Source organism: Glandiceps talaboti, chromosome 4 (assembly GCF_964340395.1).
Source record: "Glandiceps talaboti chromosome 4, keGlaTala1.1, whole genome shotgun sequence".
Classification (NCBI taxonomy): Eukaryota; Metazoa; Hemichordata; class Enteropneusta; family Spengelidae; genus Glandiceps; species Glandiceps talaboti.
The window spans coordinates 5,944,418-5,971,992 of record NC_135552.1 but is presented as its reverse complement, the minus strand read 5'-3'; the positions used below and the strand labels follow the sequence as shown (position 1 = coordinate 5,971,992).

At 35.6% G+C, this 27,575-nt stretch overlaps 2 long non-coding RNA genes across 2 annotated transcripts; both read left to right on the top strand.

Moving 5' to 3' along the window:
• Positions 1–16,298: 16,298 nt before the first annotated feature.
• On the top strand, positions 16,299–19,328 carry LOC144434715 (uncharacterized). Its single transcript, XR_013480841.1, has 4 exons — positions 16,299–16,424; positions 17,491–17,568; positions 19,059–19,137; positions 19,267–19,328. It is a non-coding gene; the product is annotated as an uncharacterized LOC144434715 (long non-coding RNA).
• A 567-nt stretch (positions 19,329–19,895) lies between these two features.
• LOC144434714 (uncharacterized) lies at positions 19,896–20,794 on the top strand. Its single transcript, XR_013480840.1, has 4 exons — positions 19,896–19,986; positions 20,107–20,189; positions 20,301–20,374; positions 20,687–20,794. It is a non-coding gene; the product is annotated as an uncharacterized LOC144434714 (long non-coding RNA).
• Positions 20,795–27,575: the final 6,781 nt, after the last annotated feature.

The following is a 27,575-nucleotide window of genomic DNA, read 5'->3' as shown; positions in this document are numbered from 1 at the left end:
ATCTTTCTTCTTTTTTTTTATTAGCGAGGCAAGGTCTGTCAATAGTTGCTCTCTTTCGCTGAATTCTTCTGCTGTTCCAGATCTGCAATTTGTTTTTAAAAGTTTGTTACTACATAATTTCAATTTTACAAGGGTAATAAGCAACATACAATAGTGGTGATGGGTATAGTTATAATAATATAGAAATCATAATTTTGATAATTTTATTTTGTTAAAAAGAACCCTACATGCTTACATACAAGTTTTCTAAAAATTCTTGGACTGAATTTGATTGATCATCATCATCATCATCATCATCATCATCATCACATTATTAATAAAATGACAAAAACAACAACTTCAAGTGAAGTACAGTGGCCATTAATTTCAATAAAAGCCTTTCTCACTTTCGTGCACTCTCCATCTCATCTTTCTGAATTTTTTGCAGGAGATTTTGCGTCCTCTCTCTAACAGTGCGGTTGGTGTTGCCAAGGACTGTTCCTCCCCAAACCTCTCCTTTAACATAAGGTTAAATTCGCCTGCCACCTTCACCCATCCACCAGCATTTTCAATGGGGCTCACCAGCAGCACTTCCTGGAGAAGGAGAATATCGAGTGCTGGGGTGAACCTCACAGGGTTTTTTTCTGACATACTGTAATCAATAATAGATTACATGATTAGCCTAAATATTACATTAATGTTTTGGTAATATGACAAATAGTGCAATGACAATAACCGTATGGCTCGACATTATGACAAGACAAATAATTAAGCAGATATATTTACTTGAATAATCTCGTATGTTCACAATAAAATCACCCTGTAGTATCGACAATTGCAGCTATGTCATCATCATCATACATCGCGCATCGTGATTTCTGTGCAAAATCAGTTACATGAAGGCGCTAGGCAGCCACAGATTCAAGGCTGCATTTTAAATATATTATCAAGGAAAACAAAATTACTGAGGTGTATTATGTTGTGAAGGGTCAACCTTGCTAAAAGCATCAACATTTTTGATTATATTATTGATGATTTTACAACGAATTTTAAAAGAAATTTCATGTTGTCTACTTACGTGTAAACAGCTGTCGCCACGTTCGAAACGCCCGCGAAACTTGTCAGTACGCAGAGAAGTAGGTCAAAATTGCGACTTAGTAGCACAAAATCTCTACGTCACACGTGCGCGTACACGTTGAACGTGTAGCCGAAACTAGAATCTCAGAAGAAAAAAAAGCTGTTCAACGGGCAACATAACCCGACACATTGGGTAGGTAGGTCGATTTTTTTTTTTTACAAAGGATGTAAAAACAAACCACATGTAATGATGGCAAAACATTTGAAGTTCAGTTTACATTGTACTTATTCATTTACTTTGATTTAATCTCTTGCAATTTGTCTGTATGGCAATTGATTTCCATCAGCTCTAGTTAGGAAATGTGCACAATTTACGGTTAAACAAATTTTGTAGCTCCTCTCAAAATATGTTCAGGTCACCAACAGGAATTACTATATTTTAGCAAAATTTGCCATTTTAAGGGGTTAAAATTACTATTTCCCGTTTTTTTCTGGAAAATCGGAATGCTATTTCTGTTACTCGTAGGATGTGCGTTGCCTGTTCCGAACACGTGAAGCTTCTCCGGACATAATTTCGTACCAGCGGATTTATATCGTTCATTCAAGAAAGGTCAACATTCTCTCTTGTTTTCACATTTCGTCATTTGAAATTTGAATACTTGATCCATAAACAATGCGTTAGAGAAATTATACGCGTGTCTATCGCGTTGTTGTAAGCATGTTGTAATGCAGATAGTGCAGTGAATGATGAATATGAATATTCAACATTTGAAACATTGGAATTTTGGAGTTTATAGCATTGTCACTTGTCTAATATATTGAAATGGAACAAAAATACAAATAAAATTTGAAGAGTATTTATTTACATCAATTACATAATTTGTACACTATTAAATTCATTTCATATTTAATTTCCTTTTCCTTGGTATCATCTTTGGTACTTCTTGTTGGTTTGCTGGATTGACCTTGATCCAGTGCTCCCGCATCACGGCTTCCAGTATGGCGAGGTCATCTGCAAGACCACGGATATTGGACTTGATCTGATTCAATTGAGCATGAACCTCTTCCCCACCTTGTTCTACATGGAATCCGCATCCAAAGTGCCACCTCCTTAACCATGGAATCACATGGTCTTCCAGAAGGTGCATTTTTGGAGTGATGGAGCTGTTTGGAAAATATCTTAAGAAGTTATGTAGTATTCTGGAAGAAAATAAAATTCAAACTATTAAAATGATAATACAAATAATGTTACAGCTACAAGTTCAATTGGATAATGATGTATCATTAAAGTCAGTTCGATAATATGCCCATTCTGTACTCACCAAGCTCATTAATTTCGTCATCTGACAGATACTTTGATGAGCTATATATTCTATGGCATGCACCAAACTTCAAAAATAGCAGTTTGTATTTGTTTGCGACTACATCTGCCTCATGCTCCAATTCTGGACTGCAACATATCTTTTTTTACTTCTTCACCTAAGCAGGAAGTCAATTTGGCAATGTCATCATTCTGTTTGAAAAGAAAAAGATTGCATTATGGTAGAGATTTTCAATTGTACATAAGTTCTGTTCACCATTGAAGTTTCTTTGTTTTGTCATTGTGATAAAGTAAAACAAACACATTTCCAATGAATTGAAAGTACTCTTCAAGAAAAAAACATAACTGTAAATATTCACTGTTGTTATCTGTGGTATCAGTTACCATTATATCTCATTTAAAGGAGTGGAGTAAATCAATGCATTATTTTACCTGGAGACATTTGTGAACATGATTACCAACAAGCTTTCTGCCATGGTATGCCTGTTGATACACCCTGAAGGATTTTAGAGTGACATCTAGATTCTTGACAAGAGGCCCATCAACAGGTTTCAGCATGTTGTTTTCTTTTTTCTCATCACAGCGTTTTTCCTGGTAGAAATGAAAAATAGACACTGAAGGAAGTAAGATGATATCACTGTCGTAGCAGGTAACTAATAAATAAACAAATGTCAGCAATCATAAACCAACATGTACACATGTATTGGCAATTTAAACATGGATCGAAAACGATATAATTTGTACCTATCTGTATACATCTTCTGCAATAAATGAGTCATGTACTAATTTTTGCAGAAGATGAGTACAGAATAATGTAACATCAGTTAAAAATACTTACCAACTCATTTTTCTCAGTGATGAGATCCTTTAGCTGGTCCTTGATATCTGTAATGATATTTGAGTGTTCATCCTCATCAACAATAGATGTGTGCAGGAGAACGTCTTCAAGAGCCATAATCTTTTCAGCTACATCATGTATAACGTCTTCCATTGTGTTGATTTCACCAATGGCAGCTACGTATTTGTCGAATGGTGTCTGTCCAGTATTGTTGCGTACCATATAGATGTAGGCAAGTTTTTTGTCGATGTTTTGCACCTAAACTTCAAACACGTTAAAGAATTTTAGGTATATACCCAGGTCCAGATGTAATGCTGGTACACATACCTATGTATAGAAATAGACAGAAAATAAATTCAACTTACTTATTGTATCAAGGATACAATTATTACCTGAAATGAATGGCATATTAGTAATCTTTACATTGTACATTTTATTGTTTCTTCCATACATGTTTATATGTAGATATGTATGCATGTGAAATGAAATAAGAATAAATATTTGTCAAAAAGCAAAATATGTTTTTACCTGATCAAGTTCTATTTGAAATATAGGTTGGTAAATAACATTATGGTACTGTTTAGCCTTGGATATTATACCTCCGACAGCCTTGAGCAATGTGTAGTCATCTTCAAGCATCTTCAGGTTTCGTGCCTCATAGTTTCTGTCTTCTTTTGGTGTGCATATGTCTGACTTTGGGATTAGACACCATAGGCAAAAATGGCTGCCTGGAAAAATGAAATTAATTTTAAGTATTTTGTTATTCTTTTCAGATGTTAAAAATGTAAATACACTTGAAGCAAGAAGAGATAACATATGTATGTGTAGAAATGTGAATATAGTTTCAATCAAAATTCAGGGAACTATCAGATGAGTAAAACATATTATGTACGATATAATATTTGGGTTAAATACATACCACTTGGTCCACTAAGGCCATACACAAGGCACAGATATTCATAACCACCAAAGTGAAAAATTCTTGGTTTCTTGTCGCTGGGAAAGATATATATATATATATGGTCATAAGTAATATTAAATTGATTTTTGAAACTACTATGATAATTAACCATTACTGTATCAGAAATACAACTCCTGCAAACAAACAAAAAACAAAGCAAAAAAATATACAAGTAATGTCATTTGGTTATCTTGAAAGGTGCAATAAGTTCTTACTTCCAATGTGAAAGCATTAATTCCTTTCGTTGTGGAGAAAATTTTCCCAGCCCCATCTTCAGATTTTGAAGTGAGTCTCCTGCCTCAAAGATAGCAACTACGACAGTATATCTTTTGAATTCAGGGTTTGTACATTACAGATTTGGAACATGATCTTGAATGATCCTCCGCCTTTGTCCCCTCCAATATTTATCCACAACTCATCACAAGGTATATGGCCATCATGCCACGTTAATTTGCAGCTCCTGTAACAGGGGAAGAAAACAAGTATTTATGACTATGGTTTACATTTTGAACCAATTGTGTTAATATTAACTGGTATGATAAAAAGATTTATGGTAGACTGTAAACCACACTTACTTATATCCATCTGCCTGGGCTAACACCGTTTCTTTCAGACTCTCAACAGTAACACAGGGGATGGCTTTTATTTCTTTTTCCCCATGGTCTAAATTAAACACAAAGGGCAGGTTTTCTGCTATCGTGTTGTCTCCAAGCAGTTGTTTTTGCTGGACTCGCATCGCTCCTTCACCTGCACTCTGCAAACCCCATTTTTTGAACCGCAAATATGCATGTCATAATTATTAATAATTAAGAAAAGGTTGTTCACAGTATAGACAGTTGGGAAGCTACCTTTTGAGTTTCCTGTTGGCCGTCCATGACAGGCCTATGTCATATTTTAGAGCCAGCAACTCAGCACCCAGCATGGTGACTTTGTTTTTCTTTAGTTCGTGGAGGACATCTTGGATATCTGACCTGTTCTGTTTTAGTCCATCAAGATGCTGACTCATTGGTGAACCTTTACTAATAGTATTTCTCTGTTGCAGTATTGTCCTGGATCTCTGCCTGACAGTCGCAGCTGATGCTTCGTCACTGGATATACGAGGTTGCCTCTGATGTACTACAACCAATTTCTACAATGAAGAATGTTCAATATTAGTATTTTTGAAGACAGCAGTCCCAGCTTTGTCCAGTTTCCTATTTAGTATTTCTGTGCCTAGCTTTTCCAGTACTGGAGACAATGGTGCATCGGTCACAAACAACTGTGGGTGACTGTCGTGACATTTGTGACTTTGCAGTCGTTCCCAGCACACGTCAAACTCACAATTGTTGCACTTCACCACTATTGCCATTACGTGCTAATAAAGTACCGAAGTGGGGTGTCAACTTGTTACGCTAATGACAAACACGTACCACAGAATAAATGTTGACACGGTGTTTCAAGGAGCCTGTTTAATAGACTCTGACAGATTGTACAAAGAAGATCAGCGTTGAGTTCTCCAGGTAAACTGAAGCTCAGTGGTTATACCATTTCTATAGATGATGCCATCTTCTTTCTTAAATATTTCTTGAAATTATGACAGAATGGATGATGGTGTTCTACCTGCTCTACCGTGGTCTGTGACAACTTTTGTCAGCCATTGTGGGCTCCCGGCCTTCCCCGCTTTTTTTTTTTAAGGTCTGCAACCTTTGTTTTGTTCAATAAAAGTGTTACACACCGGGCAATCTCTGATTTTATCATTATGGGGTACCATTCAAGGTGTGAAAAATTGAACCCTGTTTTGTTATATAAACGTGTGTAACACAAATGACAAATAGAAACTTATAATAATAATAATAACGACTTTTATTTCAAAAAGAAAAAGGGTGACCCTGTTAGGTCCAGCCTAATCTTCCCAGGGGCCCTAAAGCAAATGTACACAATACAACAACAAAAACAAAACAAGGTAACACACATAAAAATTGAAAAACATTAAAAAGTATGAAACGTAAAAGAGATAAAATTGTATGACCACAGACAATGTAAAAGGATTAAAGAGATTCAAATAGGTATGAATTTAAAGATTTTTTGAAACAAGTTAAATTCGTAATACTGATAAGGTGAGTAGGTAAAATGTTCCAAAGTTTGGAGCTTTCAAAACTAAATGACTGAGTAAAAATACGACAATTTGGAAATGGTAAATACAAAAGATTGTTGGTGCAGGAACGGGTGCCCATTTGGTTACTTGAACTCCTTTTATGAAGGAGGTCAGAGAGGTACATAGGAGCCAGGTTATGTAGACATTTAAAAATCAGAATGTACTTATTAAATAGAAATCTCTTTTCAAGTGGTAAAATATGAAGTCGTTTAAAAAGGTCAATACTGGAAATCCCTTTGGATTGCATTTCAATGGTAGAAATATTTAAAATTAGCCGGATTGCACGCTTCTGAAGTTTATATAATTTGTCAATATCACCTTTACTTGCATGAGACCATATGTTGCAACAAGTATCAAAAAAGGGCTGAATATAACTAAAGTAGAAAGGTTTATTAGTAGATACATCTAAGTATTTAGCAATGTGACGAAGAGCTGCAAGATTAGAAGATACTTTTGCATGCAAATGTTGACAATGTGAAGTCCATGAGAGTGTATAGTCAATGATAAGTCCGAGTGATTTTTCAACTTCGCTGAAAGAAAGAGACGCGTTGTTATAGAAAACAGAAAAGGAAGTGGGCAAAGAAAGGTTCTTTTTAGGGGGAATTACCATAGCTTTAGATTTATTTGTATTAATGATCATATGGTTTTGATTACACCAGGTGTGAACTTTAGACAGATCATCGTTAATAGTTTGATTTACTATGGAAATATCAGGGGAGGAAAATAGAAGAGTAGAGTCGTCAGCATAGGTATTAGTATGGCAGTGTTCAACTTCTAAATGGAGGTCATTGATATAAAGGAGGAAAAGAAGAGGACCAAGGATAGAACCTTGAGGGACGCCAGACTTAATAGATAACATGGAAGAATTGCAATTTTTAAAGGAAACAAACTGTTTTCTGTCCTTAAGATATGAAGTGAACCAATTTATAGCCGAAGAATCAAAGTTGTAGAGTTTAAGCTTGTCAATAAGCAATGAATGGTTAATAAGATCAAAGGCCTTAGAGAGATCGAGAAAAATGATACCACTCCAGTTATTGTTATTTATTGCAGTATAGCACTGATTAACGAAATAAGTGAGAGCAGTCTGACAAGAATGACCCGGACGAAAGCCCGATTGAAACGAATAAAGAAGATTAAACTTGTTGAGATAAAGATACAGACTTTGGTGAACGTGGGATTCTAAAAGTTTGGATAAACATGGTAGAATAGAAATGGGTCGAAAATTGGAGCATTTATCAGTAGAATTACTTTTATGAAAAGGAAGCACCTTAGCAATTTTCCAAGCAGATGGAAAGTGATTATTGATTATGCAGAGGTTAACAATTCTAAAAATGTGTGTAGCAATATAAGGAGCTGTAGATTTCAAAATCTTAGCGCTTATAAAATCATACCCGGTTGACTTAGAAGTATCCAAATCTAGAAGGAATTTCAAAACCTTCGTTTGCGAGATAAGTGGAATTCGGAAGCTGTAATGAATGTCTTTAGAGTCAACAAAATTATTTAACTTAGTTGGATCAAAAGTCTCATGCATAATATCTTTGTTGAGAGCGTCTGCAATGTCAGTGAAATGTCTGTTGAAAGCTTCGGCAATATCCATAGAAGATGTCAGTTCAGTGCCATCAACATATAGCTTTGAGGGTTTAGACGGAGAAGACTTGGGATGAAGATCATGAATGGCTTTCCAAATATTGATGTTATGGGATTTGTCGGCAATAAGCTTAGAGTAATAATTTTTCCTGAGGGATGATGTAAGCATGTTTACGTAGTTCCTTTGTTTCTTGTATTCAACGGTATTATTTGAAGCTTTCAACTTGTCTCTAACGTTGCGTGCATTATGAAGTTCAAGGGTATGCCAGGAAGGTAGATTTGCATAACGAACTCGTTTGGATTTGAGTGGAGCATGCTTGTTGAAGATACTGGAGAAAGTTGAAATCCAACTATTTAGGGCAAGTTCAGGGTCGTTTGTAGTTTGCAGAGTTGACCAGTCTGCTGACTTCAGGTCACTAACAAAGTTGTTTACATTGAAGTTACGTAAGCATCTGTAAGTGATAATGTTATGGTCCGATTTTCTGGTTGAATGGATTTTTCTAACTGTCATGATGGGGGAATGATCGGAGAGTCCGTGAGATATTGTTCTTGTGTTAGAATAATTTATAGGGTTGGTGGTATATATATGGTCAATTAAGGTGGAAGTAGTATCAGTTGTTCTGGTAGGTGTATCAATGAGTTGTTTGAGACAAAAATATTCAATAGTAGATGTCCATTTTGCGTTATTAACTAACAAGTTAATATTAAAGTCACCAAGAAGAATCAGCTCGAGGTCAGTTTCATACAACTTATCCATGATATCTTGGAAATGATCAATCCATGCGGCACTACTATTAGGTGGTCTGTAAATGTAGCTCAGAATGAAAGGGTGAGTATTTTTAAACGTAATTTTGACTGTAACTTGTTCAATGAAAGACGATTCGAGATCAGGCATTCGAGTAAACGAGATATTATCACTCAGATAAACAATGATGCCACCTTGATACTGCCCTTCTACAACTTGATACTGCCCTTCTACGTCTGACTGAATATCAATGTTGTATGTGGCTTTAATTTGCTGAGCATACTTTGTACAATGTTTTGGAACTTTGCCCCGTTTTGTTTCATCATGATTTTGATTTCTCTTACCACATACTCTACAAAGTTTTGCCAAACACTCTAAATGAAATGTTGAATCTGACATGGCCATGGCAGTTAAACTTTTCAAACAATATAGGCAGTTAATGGAGGATGTGACGGGGGAAAAAATTTCGGTACTCTTTCAAAAAAAATTATGCTCATTAAATGAAACTGGAAAGTTAAAGGAAATAGTCTGAATTTCTAAAAATATTAAGTGTTCAGCTAGGGAAAACTCGAAAATTTGCCTAAATCGTATTTTTGCGAATGACGGAAACCCGGAAGTCACTGACCTGTACGATACACAGATAACGGCGGTAGAGTTGACTTCTCAGACAGAGGGCCCTCTATCACTGAGGTCGCAGAGCCTACAGAGCTTAGACCCTACATCAGACCCTGAGAGGTTACTTAATAGATATTGTCCAAATCAATCATTTCGTAAACTTAAAGCTATCCTGATGACCTTTCAACCATGTACGAGTTAAAACGTCCATGTATGAAGATGTACACGAACGGCCCGTCCGAAATATTCCTGATAAACTTCACTTTATCACGGTTATCACAAAAGATTTTGTAGTAATCGTGACTTTATCGATCAGAGCTGAGACGGCGCCCTCAGCCTACCTCAGAGTGGAAGAATATTTGCTCAGAGCAAAGTAGTGCGCTATATTTATGCTTATTCCATTTACTTGTGACCACGTCTACCTAATTCCTTACTGAAAACGTATTTACAAATAAATTTTAGACTTATTAGCACATGTATATTTAAGTTTGTTAAACAAGACAGACGACGACAGAGTTTGACTTGCAGTGATACATTTAAAAAAGAGTGTTCGGTCTTGCCATCATGTCGGACGACAGGGCGCAGGAAGACAAGGTCGTTTATTGGTGAGATGAAAGAATGTAGAGTAATGCCATATGGTTTGATGAATTTAGCGCTAAGGAATGGTTTGTGCCATTGATTTTTTTATGTATAAGTGTTAAATCTGTCAAATATACTGTGTAGATCGACCTCTGGGTGGCCAAGAACGACGAGAGGAAGTCAAGGTCGTTAGTGGTATGGAAGAATGTAAAGTACCATCAAGGTTTGACGAATTTATCAGTAAGGAATGCTTTTATGAATTAAGGCTGACATAAAGACATTTATTTAACAGACACAGACACACACATAGACAGACAGACACAGAGACACAAAGACATATATATACATACATACACACATGCACGCATGCATACATATACATACATACATACATACATACATACATACATACATACATAATATTACATACATACATACATACATACATACATACATACATACATACATACATACATACGGATGTATGTATATACTGATCGTGTTACATATACACAAGGTACACAATATAAATGGGCAAATTTTCAAAGGAACTGTCTTAATCAACAATTGCTTCTTTTTTGTCGCACTTCTATAGTGCTCTGTCGGACATCGTTATTGTATAGAAAGCATGTTTTAAAGATTTTGGCATTCATATGACGTCCCATGAAATAAAAGGAACAAATCTCATTGTGATTACTTATTACTGGTAGATACTAATCACTTTGTTACGGGTATCTTTATTTATCAAAGTTTATACATTATGCAAATGACTCATTAATATTCATGAAGGTTCTATCAAAACCTAATTAGTTCTAGCCATTACCCTAAAAATCATGTGCACCAAATTTCGTTTGAATTCAGCCAGCCGCTTTTTTTAGATACCAATGACAGAGACACACACACACAGTCACGTCACAGACAGACAGACAGACAGACAGACATAGCCTGTGGGCCGACCCCTGAAAAAACCCTCTAGAAATAGGAGTTTAATTTGTTGTAGGGGGTCTTGTTGACCACAAGATCTTTGCAGATATTAGTGTTATATAATGTGCTAATACCAAATTTAAAATGTTCTACAAAAAATATTTCCACATATTTAGTAAATTTGACCAAAACTGTCATTTTCTTTACTTTTCACCCAAAATTGACATTTTTGACAAGAATCTTGATGTCTTCAAGATCTTGGTAGATATTTATTGCTCATTGTATCATTATAACAAATATGAATACTTGTAATAAAAATATAATATTAAATATTTGGTAAATTTGACCATTTTTTAAACTTTTTTTCACCCAAAATCAACATTCTTGAAAAAGGTCTCCAGTCTTCAGGATCATTACTTAAAGCAATCAAATACTGAAAATAACCATTTTTATGGAAAATAATCACATATACTTAGTAAATTTGACCAAAAAATGGCAGATTTTTCATTCCTAAAGTACAACCTTCCCTAAAAATGTGAATGCTGTAGGTATTTTGTGGTAAAAGCTGGAAGGCAGCATTTTAAGGGTAATTTGGTGGTGCTGAATAAAAAAAACGTGCCTTCCAGTGGAATTTCGAGATTTTACCCTCAAATTTGCATAAATTGCGAAATGTTGACTCTTTTATCAAAAACTATATAGAAAGAAACATCTTTGAGTAAAATACTTTTATAAACCCTTCACAATGCCTTTCCCTACTTCAGGCAAAGTAAGGCAGATTAGTTTTTCTAGCAATGTATCATGGGTAAATTCATTGAGCGGCCATGTTAAATCCTTAGATAACATTTTTGTGTGCATTTTTAGTAATTTATTAATTGTGTTTGGGGTATTTTAGGAATATTTATTTCTCAGGATTCCTTCTATTGAACAAGTTTGTTGCAGACTGAATTCCAAAAGACATAGTGTTAACCAGATTTCAGAAAAATATTGTTAAAAGATGGTCCTGTGTTAAAAGTTGGAAGTCAACTTTTTCTGGTTAATTTGATGGTGAATAAAAAATGCCTTTGAAGTAAAATTTTACCACTCAAAAGTAGTATACGATTTCCATAACATTCAATTCTTACATACTCGTTTTACAATTGAACACTCATAAACAATTCAATAATAACGACAATAATTTATTCATTTTGAACACGATATTTCTAGAACATAAACGAAAAGCGGCAGAAAACAAAGTTGCTAAGGATTCAACATGACTGCCTTATTGAATTTTCCCCGGATGCTTTACCCTAGAAATTATCTTAATTAGTTAAAAATTGGGATAAAAGCACTTTCAAAGGTTTCAGAAAGTCTTTTATGCAATGGTCTTTCTTTTCTCTCCACCATTTGCAGGACGTCCAATTTATGTAAAGTGTATGCTGATTTCGAGTTGTAGAATCTCAAAATTGTTGTTTAAAGTCATGATTTTTAGATTGAACACCATGGAAATACCCTTGCCAAGTTGCCTTCCATCTGTTTACATTCGTTTGAATGAAACATTCTTGCATGACCATTTTCTAGCAACATTTTCTGAAAGCAGATCTACACTCTGAGTAGCTTTGTTTGTGTTTAATACAATCAACAATGAATTCTTAGAGACAAATTGACTGATGAGCAACCCTGAAATACTTAAACAATTATCTACTTACTTTACGGTTGTAAGTCAACAGAACATATAGGAAAAAAACTGCATACACAGAAAGTTACCAAGGATTCAACATGGCGGCTATGTTGAATTTTCCTATGATACATTGCTAGAAAAATGTATATTTCTTTGTTAAAAAGAGGAAAGTGGCATTTTGAAGGCTTTTTGTAAAAGTGGTTGTACTCTAAGATATTTCTATCAAAATGATCTCAAAATTTCGCTTGGAAGGCATATTTTTTTGGATTCAGCACTATTAAATTACTCTAGACAAGTTGCTTTCGACGTCATCTACAGTAATGGCGGCGGCGACGACACTTGTTCTAGAACATGTAGCATTTCTTCATACCTTTAATTAAGAAATAGATATTAATTGCTGAAGTGCATGAATAAACGCAACATGCAGACTGTGTGATTAAAGAGTTAGTTTATATATTTTAACAATTAAAACTCTAGGTTTAAGTTTCTATTAATATCGAAACAGAACAGCTTTAGCGACCACGGGTGTCAATTTGAAACTAAGTACGTATTCATAACGGAGCATGCGCACTAATCTTACTTGCTACATGCAAAAGTCAAACATCAAACCCAAGCTTAGCCTAAAATACTAAATAGCGGAATGGGTTATCACTGACTATCATAACACTAACACAAATATATCAGTTTTGAACACATACCAAAAGGCAAACCACAGATATAATGATTTATTCTTCTGATCACGAAATCTCAGTGGATCGCTAGTGGCACTCTTCTTGAGCGTAGACTTACGTGAGCGCCATCAACGACGGCTACTTACATTCTGCCGTGCAGCGAAAAGCCAACACGAGAAATTCAATGGAAAGGTTACATACATACTTGAAATTGGGACAGCCATTTTTGAGTTTTTAGTTATTATTATTTGGGTTTTTTCTCATGACCTGACTGACAATGTATTTCTTCGATACAACGAATTAATCTGCACCCTCTCTAACACTGTACCAGGAAAAAATAAAATGAAAACGCTACTACTGGCACTGCTGACACGAAGGGTGTATCCTGGCGAAAATTCGTTTATCGTTAAATTTGGGGACCTTTGATTTTAAAGAAGTACTAGTTGTTCACAGTTTCCTTCTGACTTTAATTGTCATTTGCTATAAAGGCAGATGCCAAAGTTATAAGTGCGATTGTGAATTGAAAGCACCACTAATTAACAGACAGACAAACCTAAAAGATCATTTTTAAGTTGCTACAATGAAAAACAAACTAACTAACTAACTTACTAACTAATATAACTAACTAACTAACTAACTAACTAACTAACTAACTAAACAAATAAATAGATGATCAAGGTCATCCTATGTGAGAATGGGTGAAGTAATTTCTGTAGTATAATTTAATACATGTTGCATAGTTGTCCATTTAGTCTCACACCGCATCTATAAAAATTAACATGGACAATATACGCTCTAAGATTCTTTCCCTACAAATTATCACGAATATATATATTTTTTACCAGCATTATAATTTTAAATTTGTTTACATGGCTGAAGTCATGCCTAGTATCCACATCTTTTATCTATCTGAATGAAATAGCTGTTGTACATAGACGTAGTAAAATGATAGATATAATTTATCAACGTAAGTTGACCGGAAAAAGGTGGACCTTAACGTTTAAGTATCTCGGTGGTGGTGGCCGGTGGTCGTGGTGGTGGTGGTGGTGGTGGTGGTGGTGGTGAAATATTTTGTTGTTGAATATTTTTGAATTCAATTGTTCATTCAGCAGACATAAGACATGTTATCAAATACAATCATGTAAATACTGTTTACATTCAAGCGCTTTTTATAGCAGTGAGAATAATACGAGATTTAGTCCATGTTCCGCGTGTCTAGAGAACATTCTATCTGCTTTAAATAGCACAGTAGCGTCCGAGTCCATGGAAACGATTCACGGAATAACGCGTGACAACACGTAGTAAAGAAATAGAACATTCTCAAAGTTGTAGTCGTCGAAGCAGTTTTGCCGACACATCGCTACGCCTTGTATTCTCGTTTACCGAGCGTATTTTTCCGGGTGATATCCCCAGAAATTCCCGTGAGTCTTGTTTGACCTCGTTAACCATGGGAGCCAATACGTCTGAGCACATGATGGTTGTTGGAGACTACGATGAGACAATGATAATGTACATCACTAGATACCCTAACGGTGATGTCAAGAAGGTGCAGTTCTTAGGCAATGTACAGGTCTTCCAACTTCCCCCTGTCACTTCACGTGAAAGTGTAAGTAACAGTCCCAGGAATGAAAGTGCCAGTCCTGACAGCGAAACCATCATAAGAAATGGAGTGAAGGTGCGCATGCAGAACTGGTTCAAGAAGAAGAAGAAGCAGAAACGTAAGGGTAAGAAACGGGCACCAAAGAAGAGGCCTGACGAGGCAGAAAAAACTTCTCGTTGGAAGAAGATGCGTAGTTTCTTTCAGCATTTGAATTGTGCACGCAATGTAAAGGTCGCTCCTGAAGTAGGGCCTAATGTTGACGATGACGATGAACTTATCATTGATCGGGGAGAGTAATCCTCAGCCATCAGAGCCTCCCGCATCCCGAGCGCGCACGTGCAGCAACAACGCCAACCAGCTTTGATGCCATCAAGTATAGTAGGCCGCCTTCACCTTTACAGGATGACACCTTCCGTGCCCGCGAAAGGCCACCACGAAGACCTATAGAATACCCCTTCCTACCTATACACCACCAACTATACTTCCCAATATGATTGTGTACGATACAATCGAAGAGGAAGAGAAGGAGAGTGAGTGAGTGGATTTGAAGACCCATCTAACAATCACAACTTGACGTTCTACATATCAATCGGGGTTTTCAGAATAATATTTTGACAAAAGAAGAAGCTATTGCCGTGGTGACGATGAATGTTTAGGTAATTATTCGGTAACGTCAAGGGCTAGAGGCACGTATTCCATACTTCGTGCGTTTTATAACACATTGATAGTAAACAGAGACTGCGTGGAGACAATATGTCGGGTGGTAAAAGAGGGAAATTGAAAAAAGCAATAGAAAAAATATTTAAAGAAAAAAAATGACAAGTGATCGTACACCAACACATGATCGGACGTTAAACAAATGATCGGACGCTATCAGAGGAGCGTCTTGTAGACGTATTTAGAGATACGAATTTCGCTAAAGGTACATCACATTGAAGAATGCAAAATGTGTCGTCGGAGAGAAACAATGTCACACGACGATTGGATAAACATCATACAGAGACGACAGATGAAAAGAAGTGAGACTGATTATAGCTAGTAGTCGCTATAAGCAATAATTAAGCTAATATCAATGATGAAATGATGAAAATGACGCTGGACAGACAACTGAAAAGTAGGTGATGCCGACCTATAATTACCTATCGAAATATTAATTGAAAGGAAAATGAAAGAAATAGATCTTAATGCATTTATCATAGAAATGAAAATAAAATTGGAAGATATTTGACATGTGTATGTAAAATCGGAACACTTAATAAAAGGGAAACATGCAAACGGAAGAAACACTATTCTTATAGTATAATATAAGTTGGGAGAAAAGAACATTTAATTTGATATCAGATCTAGAAAGAAAGAACTGTAGAATATATGCAATATATGCAATTGAAGGAAATGTAGCATCCATAAATGTGTCATCAGAGAAAAGGATGCCAAGGGAAGAAATGCAATATCATGAAAATTTTGCCACTGAAACATTGACATGACTGAACATGACAACACGGGAGAAGTAATGAAAGACGAAAGATGAAGAGTAAGGAGTGTCGAGCTTAAGGTGGCGTCCTTCAAAAATGGCGTCCGACTAGTATTCTGTCGCCGGGAGCATGTTCACCGTTGGTCCTGCACTTCGTTGAAAACCGTTTGTAGATTGGTAGAAGTAAGCAGGTGTATATCACATCTGTCAATCCCTAGGAGAACCATATATCTACAAAAATTCACCAGTGGCCACATTTTAGGAGGTAAAGTACAGTTTGAAAAATATCGACTGTCGTAAAGGGTGTACATGTATCGACATCAGCAACGGTCCCACCAGTGGCACCACAGTCACTTGTGAGCTAAATATTCTATTCCAGGATGGTAATATTCTAGTCTAGGATGATCATGATAAAACAAAATAATGACGTTATGAGGCGATATTCAAAAAATCCCGTTACCGGTCAGATAATATATTATAACATCATTATTTTGTATTATTATCATCCTAGACTAGAATATTACTATCTTGGAATAGAATGTATTAGCTCACACGTGACTGTGAGCATCGAAAGGCCACTCTCAGTAGTCCCAGAGAGAAGGAAAGGACAACTTACTCCGTGTGCAAGCAGGACTACTCAGGGCCTTACCAGTATGAAACTGTTCTTCCAATCTGTAATCTGTAAGCTGTACATCTGTTGAGAAGAAATTAATAATACAGATATCGTGGAAAACAATGGAAAACATAACTACCTGAACTAGACACTCACATATGAAAAAAAAAATAAAGTAAAAATAAAATAAAAAATCTACCTACCCCAGCTATTCTGAAATTGAGCATGATCGGAACCACACATTTTATTATTTTTTTGTTAGGCCTAAAGAGATATGTCAATGTATGTAAATTATTTTGTAATGTAAACAAGTGATAAGAGCCAGTAACATTAGAAACTATTAACTCAGGTATGGTCATGATATATACTTATTTTGTCTTTGATAATGACCTAAGTTACATGTTTAACAAAGGATATTGGCTACTAGTAGATACAATAGATATGTGTAAGTTTATTCTGTTGAATGAAAAGGGATATTCTTTCTTTAATTTCACATTGTGTGAATCATGCATGGCCCAGGATACGGCATGAGATTAGACACATCATAAAGGTCCTTCGCTTTGGAAGCTGCTCACACAAGCCTAGGTATGCCATGTCATAGTACAGTATATGTCTTTGAATCATGTACTAAACTAATGTATGTTGTCAGGAGATATTAATATACATATAGATAAGTTTATTTCAATCAATATAATGGATATTCTATCATCATTTTCAGATTGTACCTGTGTCAGACGATTGTGATGGTTATGTGAAGAGTGATAAGGGCCCGTCGCATTGAAAGCTGCTAGCAAAGGTATGCCATGTCAGTGATATTTATGTCTTTGATCATTCTCTAACTTATATGTATCAAGATATATTGAAATACCTATTGATAAGTTCATTCTGTTGGATGTATCTGATATTCAAGCCCCAAATTCAGATTGTACCACAGGGGCTTGAAATTGGTCATATTTGCTTACAACTATTTGTTTTTTCTTTATTGTTTACTTTCTTTAAAAAAAAAGTAGTTTATGTATGTTTACTTTTTACACCATGTGATAAAGAGTGTCTGTGAGTGGGACAAGGAAGGGTCAATGGTTGAGGGCGCTCAATACAACTAACTCATAAATAATTAATAAGGCAGTCATACTCATAGTATAGTAAAGTTGGTTTATTAAAAATCAAAAGAAGAACAAGTTAAAATTGATGTAGAAAAAAAAAAACTCTAGATTTTGAAATCATCACTTTATTGCATGGCAGGGAAAATATACTTTTAAAGAGCAAAAAAAAGTAAACAAACATAAAACAAATTTTTGTGATGAAAGAAAGTCAACAATAAACAATAGCAACTATTTGTAAACAAATATGGCCAATTTCAAGCCCCTGTAGTTGTACATGCACAAAACAATGATGATGGTTTGCGAAGAGTGATAAAGGAGCCTTCAGTAATCACAAGGAGTAGGAATGGGGGGGTGTCACATTTTACCAGTTGTTCATCGGGGAGGGCCGTATTTTTAAAAAAAATGGAAATTAGAGGATGGTCACATTAATTATTGTATGATTTTGGGATAATCCCACCCGATACCACCGGTTCCAAATCCTACTGCTACCACATCCTCCACTGCTACCATATAAAGTAATGTCATAACGTATCAGTTAAATGCACTGAAATAACTTACAGATGTAGTGTAAGGAGAGGAGCGGGTCTCACAGTACTAAGGAGTGTGGCAAGGTATTGGGGATTGTGGTGTTATCAAGATACTGTCCTCAGTCCTGAGACCTCCTGACTGATAATCTTCAACTCTAACAGCTACACCACAGGGAGATGGTGTTAATAATGCCTTTCATTGAAATATTTGAACAGGGGGAGGGTCATATTGTAGAGAAAGGAAATTGAGGGAGCATTTGGCATTACAGACTAGGGAGAGGGGGTCACATTTTATGCCACAGGTTGGGGTTAATTTCTCCCAGCCCTCCCCCTTATAATTACTGCTGGCTTCCTAAGGGCCCTTCGTACATGGAGCTTCTAACAGAGGTATTGCATGCCATGGAAGACTTAGATCATTCTCTAACCTATGTGTGTGGCAGAATTGTACATGGACAACAGGACAATGATTTTGGTGATTGTGGGAAGTGTGATAAAGACCTGTTGTATTGAAGGCTGCTAATGCAGACATGGCATGTCTAGGTACTTATGTCTTTGAAAATTCATTATATAATGTTTGTGTAAGGAGATATTGAAATGCCTAGACTCATATAAGTTTATTGTGTTGATTTTAATGGAAAGTTTATCATTAATTTCAGATTGTATGTGAACGATGACAGTGATTGTGAGAAGAGTGATAAGGGCCCGTTGCATTTGAATCTCCTAGAAGAGGTACATGTATGTATGCCATGTCGTAGACTTATTATCTATTTGATCATTTACAGTAACAAGTCATTAGATATTGAAATACCTATCAATAAGTTGTTGTTTTTTATATTCAGTATAATGGATATTCTATCATTTCAGATTGTAGAAGTCAAGGATGTCATGGTGGTTAAGAGACAAGTGATAAGGGCCCGGCGTACGGGAGGTGGCTAACACAGGTATGTCATGTCATATTACTTATGACTGTGATAATGTCATATTACTTATGACTGATTATCACATACTGCTAATAAACTTTGTGTGTATGAAAATGTATCAACTATCAATAGATAAGTTTATGCTGTTGACTGTAATGGATATTATCATTTTCAGATTACAGCAGTTATTGAAAGGAAGATAATTTATGAGACAGATAAGGGTCCATCTCATGGGAGGCGCTAACACAGTTTTGTCATGTCATATTACTTGTGTCTATGATCATTCTCTAAATTGTATAAAATTATGTATATATCAAGATATATGGTAATGCCTACATATAAGTTTATTATGTTGAATTCAATGGATATTTCATCATTAATTTCAAATTGTAAATGGACAACAGAACAATATGATTGTGAGGAGACTGATAAGGGCCTGTTGCATTGGTAGCTGCGAGCAGAGGTACATGTATGCCATGTCGTAGATCATGTATTTGATCATTTACAGTTACAAGTCAGTAGATATTGACAAGTTTTTTTTTTATATTTAATATAATGGATATTCTGTCATTTCAGATTGTAGCAGTCATATGCAGACAAGGATGATCATGGTGGTTATGAGACAAGTGATAAGGGCCCGTCGCATTGTAAAATGCTAACACAGGTATGTCATGTTATGGCACGTATGTCTTTGATTATTTATTACATTATGTATGTATCAGAATATAATGTATGGATAAGTTTATTTCGTTGAATTTTATGGATATTCTATTATCCTTATCAGATATATAGCTGTCTCAGATGCTGGTGCTGGTTGTAAGATGAGTACGTGATAAGGGCCCGTTGCATTGCAGGCTGCTAACACAGGTACGACATGTTAGGTTTCTTACATCTTTGATCATTCTCTAGCCTATTTACGTGTCAGAAGATTTTGAAATATTTCATTAAATGTAATCAATGTGCGATCATCAATTTCAGATTGTAACAGTCATGCATAGGAGAATGTTATGAGATGTGATAAGGGTCCGTCACATTGGTAGCTGCTAACACAGGTATGCAATGTCATAGTACTTAGGTCTTTACAGTGGTCATTTATTGAAGTATGTATATTGATATGAGTTCATCTTATTAAATACATAATGGTTGGTCATTCACAATGGGACAATGAAATAGACTTGTTTAAGTATGCTGTGCTTAATCAATGTTAATCAAATAACTTTATTTGTCAACACCGTGATATAAAAGTGTATAGAGATTTCTCGTCTTTATTTCACCCTGCTTATGCTTATTTTCAATTCATGTACATTTTATACCAAAACCAGTGCAATGTGGCTAACATGTAGTTCTCTTTTATTTTTTGACAGATATAAGAATTACAAGTGAAGTTTTACTGTATATCATCTATTTAATGCCGTCGACCATATACATATCAAGAAGTATTTAATTAATTGAAACCAGATCTATTTTTTTCCTCAATTATTATAATAATGTTCAAAAAGTTTCTCAAATATAACAGTATTGTTTATTTTTACCAAAATATTAAAATCACTCTTGTAAAGTGTTTGGCAATTCTGTTTAAATGACCCTGGTCACTGCTTGCAAAGAATATGTTCAATGTTTACAGTCTTGAGGTCATTTTTCATAAAATCTTCCAGTTCTCACAACCCCCCCCCCCCCCCCCCCCCAACCATATCAAATGGGTTGCTGCAAGCAGAAACATCCCTGCTGCAATATTGAAAACTTAAAAAAATAATTGTTTGGTTCCGGTTACCCGACCCCACCTAGTTTTTCACTCCGACCCTAAACTTTTTTTTACGTATATACGAGAAAAAAATGACAAAATCATGGAAATTATGAAGTCTTGTTAGAAATAGTGTATGTGGAAACTGACATGTATGGATAATGTATATACAAAGATTGCCTGATTGATTGCCTGCGAGATTCTAACCGGTTGGGTACATGCCAAAAGAGAGGAATATATATGCTATATTGTCTCTTCGCTATAAAGAACATACTTCCAACCAAACAAGATGCATAACGGTATGATTATGGAGAAAAAGACTGCTGGCTTCCCTTCCTGAAACCACGTAACATGCAGTATTTCACTCATATGATAATTAAATTTAGCCTCATTAGTTCACTCAAGGATATTACCTTCAATTATTAACGATAGAGTATCATATTCTGAGTGAGGTATTCACTGATTGTGCTACAGGGAGTTGCTTTACTCACTGCCCCTTTTCTCCATTTACTGCACATGAAAAGACAATGTGTTTCTTTGCCCATCCTCCTTTAAACCCAGAATATTTATCATTGCATGATAGGGCTTTGAATAATATATCACTTTGCTCAAGGATATAGCCTATTGTATTAAGTATCAAGATGCGAGCATTGTATACTCAAGTCGGTCAGTACAAAATGTAGGTACAGGCTAGGTCAGGCCAGGCCAGGTATCAACTGAATTTTTTTTTATCCCATTCAGATCCGAAAATGTGAACTTGTCATAGTATATTTTCGATTTCTTGTCAGGTATCAGTTATCTTTGCTTTCAAAATCACCATGCAATTAGTGTCTTGTTCCAGGAATCATATTTTTCACATAGCTGTCATACCCATTCTTGTACATACTGGTGCATTCAACTACAAGCACTTTTAGAATGTTGAACATGAAAAACCAAAAAGACACTCATGGAAAAGTAGTCACATTTCTTGCAGTTTCAGTATTGATAACACAGGACGATTTTCACAACTAAAATATACCATTGAAATAATGTTTAAGACAAGAATGTACGAAAATGGCTTGACTAAATGAAGTGACAATTGCTCATTCAAAAACACAATGTCTTGGGATACTAGTCCAAGTGTGTCACCCTAACTCAGAGGGTAAACCTTTGGCCGTTTGCAAAAATTGCTTAAGTACATCCTTAGTACATTACCCCGACACATAATTATTTGTAACTATTCCCAACAATGATTTTCCACTTTGCCACTTTGTACATTTTTAATATCATATAATCATCCAGTTTTACATTCAAGTAACTACGTGACAAGTATGTTCATTTCTGTCGAGTTGTAACTAGCATACATTTGTCTAGGGGTCTCTCCATTGGTGACTATTTTTGGGGGTAGTGTTTGTTTGTTGTTGTTTATTCATGTAGTTAAGACTACACCAACCAGATCTTTGCTGTTAACTTGTCAATGTGAGCCCACGGACGCAATTTTTTGATCCGCGATGAACAATAAAGTGCGATGAAACGATGCAGTATTCGTAAAATTTGATTCCAAATTGTAGACAAAATACGTGGAAAAAGTTATAAATTGTGTGATAAATATCTAATCCCACGTATGATTCCGCGGACTACAAATTCTTGACTACCGGCTCGAATTTGTATATGTCCGCGGAATCATACTCGGAGCATGTGGGATTATATATATTAATTTATTCAATTTGTTTTTCAAGGAACGAAACTTTCGATGTTGACATGTAACATGATATAATCTAATCTAATATAATATAATATAATGTAATGTAATATAATATATAATATAATGTAATATAATATAATGTAATGTAATATAATATAATATAATGTAATGTAATATAATATAATGTAATATAATATATAATATAATATAATGTAATATAATGTAATATAATGTAATGTAATATAATATAATATAATGTAATGTAATATAATATATAATGTAATACTAATATAAATAATGTAAACATATAATAATGTATTTGAACGATGACATAGAAATCTACTCTTGTTCTAAAAACTACACATCTTTCACCAAATAGACGTCATCGTTCAATTTAATTTGTTACAAACACATTTCTTATTTCCTCGATAAAGGAGTACAAAGGAACGTCGTGCAAACCACGAATGACGCATGTATAAGAAAATACGTGTCGGTACTATTGATGAAATCCTCCTATTCAACTCAGACACTTAATCTGACTACTTCAACAACAGGTTCTCCTTTTTCTTCTATACTGTAATGTAAAGTGTTTTGTATGAGGCCTTAGCATTTGAAATAAAAGCAAGTATGTAATACTCAATCATTGCAGCGGACAGTAAGCACGTACACATTAAACTCGAGTGTATTTTATCCCTTTCATCCAAAGAAAACCTAGATTATAAAAAGGACAAAGTGACAAATATGACATGGGGGAATTACATGGAATGACAGGCATTGGAATCTCACAAAATGGTAACAACATAGGAAGTCTTACAGTGGCATTAACGACGGATGTGTTAGGGAACCGTCATTACACAGGGGTGGGGTGGGGATAGGGGCTTGGAGAATTGTTGTCACCCCCCCCCCCCCCATGAATAACCCCTTGCCTTGCTTAAGAAATTTCAGGAACTCCCTTATACATAAACTTTGACTGGCTCCAACACACACACACATACACACACACACACACACACTCTCTCTCTCTCTCTCTCTCTCTCTCTCTCTCTCTCTCTCTCTCTCTCTCTCTCTCTCTCTCTCTCTCTCTCTCTCTCTCTCTCTCTCTCTCTCTCTCTCTCTCTCTCTCTCTCTCTCTCTCTCTCTCTCGTTACAGAAAGCAACATTAAGCAGAAAGCGATACCTTCATGGCAGTCACCTGCCTCATGAGACGCGTAAATGCCGCTAACAATTGATAATGAATATTATGCGTGTGTACGTGCCAAGGGAACAACGTTAACGCCAGGGAGATATAGAGAGGTAAATCTAATAACAAAGAGGAAAGGTACGTGTACGACAGGTGGGGAAAGCTAAACAAACAGACAACACAATACGGAGACATGTTAGTATAGACATATTCTACATATGTACATTCTTGTACACTCACAATACCCTTATTTTCCCCGGTGTGAATTCATCGAACTCAGCAGTGTTTTTAGCAATACAATATTTAATTATACTAGTACTCTTCATCATAATTGTAAGTTACTATTTTAGTCTGTGTATATTCTTAAACGATCGATCTAGATTTATTCATTTATTTATAAAACGTATATAGCACATTAAGAATTTTCGCGTAACGTATTATTTTTCAATGAACCTGTATTGTTATTCAAAATTGCAACACGCTGAGATATCAAAGTAGGTGAATTGTTTGTAAAGCAGCAGAGGTCACCCACAAGGCACCCCATTAAGTCTTCGATTATTTGCCGTGAATAACATTCTAAAGTAATAATGGTAATATGGTAATATCAATCATTTTTTTTGTTATAGGCAGCCTTGTATAAAGACTTCACCACAGATAAACTGAAAATGACTTTAGCTGGGCTCTTCGTGTGTGAAACCTGTAGATGGGAAATAGGATATCTCAATTTCGTTTTACAGTGTCTATAGTGTCGATTCTGAACGCAGGCTCTCTGAGCCTCTATGTTCAGCTCTCTCACATATCCAATAGCTGTAGTAGCTTGTAAAGTCCAGATTACATGTAGTATATGTTTCGTCTATATTATATATTATATTTCAAGTCTATATTATATTTTAAGTGTGTCGAATGGAAATAACACATATAAGCAGCTACTTGGAGGGGGGGGGTGTCATATATTTACTAATATCGGCAACAATTGGCTTTACTGACCATTCATATCATTTCAACCTGTTACACGCTTTGTGAATTACACTTAATATTTTCCTCATTGGCATATATACTGTAAATTTTGGTGGTTATCGACTGAAATTGACAGACTACTTGTTGTGCGACATTCATGAATATTCGTATCCACGATCCAGCGTCGGTTGCTAAGGTAACGTATTTCAATCGATCATGGCCCCTTACGTTACTTCGCACTTTCGAGTTAACTAAATTGAAATTAATTCTCGCTAAGTATTAATTGTTATGGGATGTATCCCACTTTTATGGAATACAGGATAATGAAATTTAGACAGTCATTATGTTGATTGCAATAATTCATGTCACATTCGATGACTGATCAACTCACGTGATTGATGAAATGTACACCATCCGCTATTTAGAGGTGTGATGAATTAGTAAATGTGTTTTGTGTGTACTATACTGAACTGAAGGGGGAAGCATAGTGCGATCTCCGGGGGATCGTCACGCTCTACAAACACCAGGCGACATACAATTTGTAATGTCATATTCCTTCGGCATTCAACAGTCTTGGGCACAGACAAAAACAACACATAGAAATGAAACGTAACTGACTACTGTAATTCACGTTTAGAATTGTTACCAATACATATGAAGATGAAAACTTAATCGCTTTCCTTTTCTAAAAAAATAACCCTATTATACACACACTCTGATATGCTCTTCAATTAGAGTATATATACTGTGTGCTCGTCCCTCTTGCCCCCTCTCAATACAATAGACGGTACACAAGGTCAGGCATGGAATGTATTAATCAACGTTGCTCAGTGCCCACCGGTTATGAATATAGCGACGAATAGACCTTCTATAGCGACAAGATGTAAGAACGTCACAGTAGATAAGCAGTGAGGTGGAAACACGGACTTATTGTTGTTAGGCTCAAGTCTTTTATTAACCTCACCACTATATAATTGAGATAGTGTATTTGTATGTCCCTAATTCGCCGGTGAATTTTGGTGACGAAGAACATCGAGTTGACAGTTATGTTATCGAAGTACCTCAAAACATGTTTATAATTTTATTTGGTTCGAGAGCACGATAACAGATCCACTGTGTGGGTTGTCAATTATTTCATGATTAGACCAGTTCCTTTCTAATAAAGATACTCTCTTTGAAAAGAGGTCTTAAATCACTCTATTCAGTAGTTAATTTTAGAAGTGCATTCTCTATTCCTTTAAAACGCACCAGTTAAGCTCCAGACAATATTAAAACTGGTGTGAACGTTTTTCTCATGGATAGGTGGTACTTTTATTTTAGGACGAGCTAGAGTGTCACGAATTTTACCATTTGTCAAGAGACATTGTCCTCCCACGGACATGAACATCCATTTCCTATGACTATATGCATTGACAAACACGCAATCACTGTTATCAACCATAGAGAAGCAAGTACCAATAGTAGCTGTATAATTGACCCACAAACAAGGTCCAGAAAGAAACAGAATAACTTGTGTACTTAGCAACAGCAACTGGAGAGCTAATCACTGAATAAACTTATAAATCGCAAGGTTACATTGATTAAGGTGCAGGAGGAATACCTTTGAAGGGTGTACAGTATGTCGTCAGGGAATGTTTGTCTTCGTGTTGTATCTCAGACCACTATAGAAAATATACTGATCTGAACTTATATTTACAATGTCATTCATCATGCTTGTTTTCTCCTAAGAATAGACAGGACTACATTGGGTATTGAAATACATGGAAATTTAGTGACTGATTGGTTTCTTCTAACTCGAACAATCGGTGTCTTATTTGGTAAACTGCCACTTGGGACCTAACTTCGGATTTCTTTCTGTTTTAAAACAACGTTTTGTGCACGACCTTGCTCGTTGACCCACCCTATTAAAAATGTCTCCAAATCTCCCATCCGTCTCGTAGTGTTGTTACTACAGCAATCAATCAAGCCAGTTTACGTTGTAAAACCAATATTCCCTCTGAGTCTCTTTTATGTTGTACTTGGTCAATCAAAGTGTTTGTCTTCAAGAATAGCGGAGTGTAGTAAACAAAAATATGCAAGGGGTGTTGATGCTACCAGAATCGCAATTGTCCAAAAACTGTGTGGGGCTGTCGCACAATATAAAGGTCGTAAAATTTGTTAGGGTGTTTTTCACAATCACAAATGGGTTGGAAAAAACACATTTATTGCAAAACTGATTTTATGTACGGTTTTAGCCCATAAAAGGGGTTTATAAAAAAAATGCTTGTGAGTGTTAGTATACGTGTCTGTACCAGTAGAATTTCTTAACACAACTGGGGTGTGACCAATTACTCCACGGATTTATCTTTAGCGGTGTCAGATTAACACAGCACGGATAATACACTGTGTACTGATCAATATGGAAACATCTTATATTGTATTCTGCGAGTATCAACAATGGATTCAAGTGTTTTCAAAGAGCGACATGTCACACAAAGAACATCATTATATGACCACTCCAGATTTTAACGAGAACAACACTTTTATTGAATAACACTGAAAAAAACACATATAATAGCAGAATTTTGACATTTAAAGATTGCATTTGTAATTTCGCAATGAAAAAAAGAAATGTATTCAAAATTATTCACATAGTTATATATATAGGTAACCATAGTGACATTTCAGAAATCACGATTAAAGCAACTTGAC